This window comes from Mesoplodon bidens (genome assembly GCF_964165515.1).
Source record: "Mesoplodon bidens genome assembly, chromosome: 6".
Taxonomy (NCBI): Eukaryota; Metazoa; Chordata; class Mammalia; order Artiodactyla; family Ziphiidae; genus Mesoplodon; species Mesoplodon bidens.
Genome location: NC_138162.1, coordinates 36,389,316 through 36,393,877, shown reverse-complemented (window position 1 = coordinate 36,393,877; position 4,562 = coordinate 36,389,316). Strand labels below are relative to the sequence as shown.

Here is a 4,562-nt window from a genome sequence, read left to right as displayed (position 1 = left end):
TGGCTTCCTTCCCTCCACAGTATGCTTGCAAGATCCATGTTGATGTGGGCTCGTGGGCTCTAGAGCGCAGGCTCAGTAGTTGTGGCGCACGGGCTTAGTTGCTCCGCAGCAAGTGGGATCTTCCCGGACCAGGACTCGAACCTGTGTCCCCTGCATTGGCAGGTGGATTCTTAACCACTGCCAACAGGGAAGTCCCTATATATATATTTATAATTGTGTCTTCTTGATGGGTTGACTTTTCTATCATTACTAAATATGGGCTATACTTTCCTGTTTCTTTGCATATGTCATATTATGTTGTTGAAAACTGGACATTAAAAATAATATTGTGTGGCAAATCTGGAAATCAGATTCCGTTCCCATTCCAGAGTTTGTTGCTCTTGGTGTGTTCTATTTTTAGTGACTTTCTGAACTAATTCTGTAAAGTCTCAATTATTTATTGGACCTGACCAATGAAGTCTCTACTCAGTTAGCTGAATGGTCAGCTAATGACTGGACAGAGATTTCCTTAAATACATTGCACCAAGAAGTTCCCCATTCTGGCAGCTACTCCTGTTCCTCCATTAGCCAAAGCTCAATTATCCAAGACTAATAATAATAGAGAATAGCTAAGACCAGCCAACAACCTATAATTCAATTTCAGCTATCACTATTTTTTTTTTGTGGTACGTGGGCCTCTCACTGCTGTGGCTTCTCCCGTTGCGGAGCACAGACTCCAGACGCGCAGGCTCAGCGGTCATGGCTCGCGGGCCCAGCCGCTCCGCGGCATGTGGGATCTTCTTAGACCGGGGCACGAACCCGCGTCCCCTACATTGGCAGGCGGACTCTCAACCACTGCGCCACCAGGGAAGCCCCTATCACTATTTTTATAGATCCTTAGTCTTCCCGCCCAGGCCCTCAGGGCTCAGTCCGTCTTCTACCCTTTGTTGAGCAGCTTCACTACCTCATCGTAGATGATGAACACGAGAGCCACGTCCAGGCAGGCCCGGCCCCGTAGGGGGACGATGCCACTGTAGAATGCTTTGAGCTCCTCATCCCTCAGGACCTGCGAACAGCCGTCCACTTGTCCGGCGTTGCTCTGCCTCCCGGCCCTGCATCCGGTCTTGACCTAGCCCAGAGGCGTGTTCCCGAAGACGCTGGCTGCGCTCGCGATAGCTTGAAAACCCCGTGATCAGCGGTTTCCCGGGCTCGCTGGAGTTGGGCCCTGGGTACCAGTTGTGCAGGGAGCTTCTGACGAAGAAGTGGACGGCCCGCTGGGATCTGCCGGCTGGCGGCCCTGGTAAGTCCTCTTCAGCCCTTGTTCCCGAACAATCTCCCTGACCCCGTGGAGGAATCCTCTGTACTGTGGGTTTAGGGGAGATCTGGTCGTGTATGAACTTCACCTGGATGGTCTCCCTGGGCGCACGACCACCACGGCCTCGGCCTCGCGGGCGCCCAGGCCACACAGCAGCCCACGTGCTGTCCAGCGGTCCCTGGGCATCCCGTGCGTGGGTGCTGAGGAGTGCGACCATCCTGGACGTGATGGCTGCTTTGGGGCTGGAGCCGTAGAGCGGGGAGGAGGCCTCGGTGCAGCCCGGGGCACCTGGACGGCGGACCTCCTGCCATACTCAGTCCCAGTGCCCAGGGACCCGGCTGTGCGAACGCGCGTAGCCGTGTACCCGGTGGGGAAGGTGATGCAAACTGCGATCCGGCCGCTAGGGCGCCTGTGGGGACCAGAAACCCGCTCTTGAGAATCCCGCCGCCTCGCCGCCGCGGACTTTGCTGCGTCTGAGCCGCTGGGAGGCCTAGCCGGTCCCCACGCTCCACCTCCGTTTTCCTGGCGAGGCACAGAGGGGTGACACGCAGGTCAAGCCCCTCCGGAGTGAACTTTTTTTTTTTTTTTTTTTTTTTTTTGCGGTACGCGGGGCTCTCACCGCTGTGGCCCTTCCCGCTGCCGAGCACAGGCTCAGCGGCCATGACTCACGGGCCCAGCCGCTCCGCGGCATGTGGGATCCTCCCGGACCGGGGCACGAACGCGTCCCCTGCATCGGCAGGCGGACTCCCAACCACCGCGCCACCAGGGAAGCCCCCGGAGTGAACTTTTAAAAACATATTTATGATTAGGCATTTAGGTGCCCCAAATATAAAAATATTGTGGAGATTCTTGCAGCCATTGATAATTCAGTGACTAAAAAAGTTTAATATTTGTGTAAGAAAAATAAAATACCTTAGTAAAAAAATATTAAAATTTTTTTTTTATTTTATTGAAGTATAGTTGATTTACAATGTTGTGTTAATTTCTGCTGTACAGGAAAGTGATTCAGATATATATATATATATATATATATATATATATATTCTTTTTCGTATTTATTTCCATTTTGTTTTTTGCAGGATATTGAATATAGTTCCCTGTGCTCTACAGTAGGACCTTGTTGTTTATCCAGTTTATATAATAATAGTTTGCATCTGCTAATCCGAAACTCCCAATCCATCCCTCCCCCACCCTCCTTCCCCTTGGCAACCACAAGTTCGTTCTCTGTGTCTGTGAGTCTGTTTCGTAGATAAGTTCATTTGTGTCATATTTTAGATTCCACATGTGATATATGGTATTTGTCTTTCTCTTTGTGACTTACTTCACTTAGTATGATAATTTCTAGGTCCATCCATGTTGCTGAAAATGGTATTATTTCCTTCTTTTTTTATGGCTGAGTAGTATTCCATGGTATATATGTACCACATCTTCTTTATCCATTCATCTGTCAGTGGACATTTAGGTTGTTTACATGAATTGGTTATTGTGAATTGTGCTGCTATGAATATAGGGGTACATGTATCTTTCTGAATTACAGTTTTGTTGGGCTATATGCCCAGGAATGGGATTGCTGAATCATATGGCAACTCTATTTTTAGTTAGAAAACATGTTTTTTAATGAACTATTTAAGGATAAGTTGGAGGGTAAGTCGCCCCTTTAATAACAAATACTTCAGTATTTAACCACAAGAACATTCTCTTACATAACCACAGTGCAGTTATGAAGATCAAGAAATTTAACTTAGGGACTTCCCTGGTGGTCCAGTGGTAAACAATCCACCTTACAATGCAGAGGATGCGGGTTCAATCCCTGGTCAGGGAACTAAGATCCCACATGCCGTGGGGCAGCTAAGCACACGTGCCACAACTACTGAGCTCGTGTGCCTCAAGGAGAGAGCCCACGTTCCACAAACTACAGAGCCCATGTGCTCTGGAGCCCACGCGCCACAGCTGGAGAGAGAAAACCCACACGCCACAACTAGAGAGAAGCCCGCACCCCACAACAAAAGATCCTGCGTGCCTCAGTGAAGATCCTGCATGCCACAACTAAGACCTGACATAGCCAAAAATAAATTAAATAAATAAATAAATCTTAAAAAAAATTTAACTCAGAAAAAGCTAAAAAGAAAAAAGAAATTTAATTCTGATACCATACTGTTATCTAATTCACAGCCCATGTACCAATTTTGTCCATTGTCCTAATTATGTCCTTTAGAGCTATGTTTTTCCTGGTCTAATATTCAATGCTGGGTCATGCATTGCCTTTAGCTGTCATGTCTCTTCAGTCTCCTGGAATATTTCCTTAGCCCTTTTGTTTTTCTGTTTCTCGACCTTGACATTTTTGAAAAGTATAGGCTGGTTATTTGGCAGAGTATCCCTCAATTTAATTTTGTCTGGTTTTCCCTCATGATTAGCTTCAGGTTATGTGTTTTTGAGAGGAATCCCACAGAAGTGATACTGTGTCTTCAGTGGAGGCACATGGAGTCAATATGTCCCATTATTGGTGATGTTAAGGTGACTCTCTGCTGTAAAGCTATTATCATCTTGTTTTTGAAATTAATAAGTAGTTTGTGGTGAGATACTTTGACATTATGTAAATATCCTGTCTCTCATCCAGCTTTTACCTATGCAACTATGATATTTACATCTACCTACTGTAACATTTTACCTATGATAATCTATTACTATAACAACCTAAACCTTGATTGATGATTTTCTAACTATATCATTCTTCTGTGTTTATATTTTGGCATCCTACTGTAAGGCAGACCCCTCCTTCTTCCCTCCCCTCCCCTCCCCTCCTTTCCCCTCCCCTCCCTCTCTTCCTCCCTCCCTTCCTTCCTTCTAAAAGAATTCATGCATTCTTATTTCATTCTATGGACTATAATCCATTTTTACCATTATTTATTTTGATGCTCGAAATAATCTGTCCCAGACCTGGCCAATGGGAGCCTCATCAAGTGGGCTCCTATAGCCTTTTGAAATATCCCAGTTGTTCTTTGCATACTTCCTTATGTTCTAGTGCAGTAAGGTACTCGCAGCGAATCTTGTCCTGTTCCTGCGCTAGCCTTGGCATCAGCCATTTCTCTAAGGAGCTATGATATGTTTCCTATTAGTTGAGAATTGCATTCATTTAGAAACCAAGGTGTGGGTGGAGGTGTTCCGTTGCTTAAAGGCCCTCTCAATATGTGTAATTGAATAAAAGTTCTGATCACTTGTTGGGACAAGTGGCTTAACGAGTAAACTTTCTTCCTTTAATCTCTGAAAA

General features: G+C 46.3%; 1 pseudogene across 1 annotated transcript; it reads right to left on the bottom strand.

Moving 5' to 3' along the window:
• Nucleotides 1–916: 916 nt before the first annotated feature.
• On the bottom strand, nt 917–1,511 carry LOC308619268 (tricarboxylate transport protein, mitochondrial-like; annotated as a pseudogene). Its single transcript has one exon. The product of its transcript is annotated as a tricarboxylate transport protein, mitochondrial-like (transcript).
• Between the last annotated feature and the right edge of the window lie 3,051 nt (nt 1,512–4,562).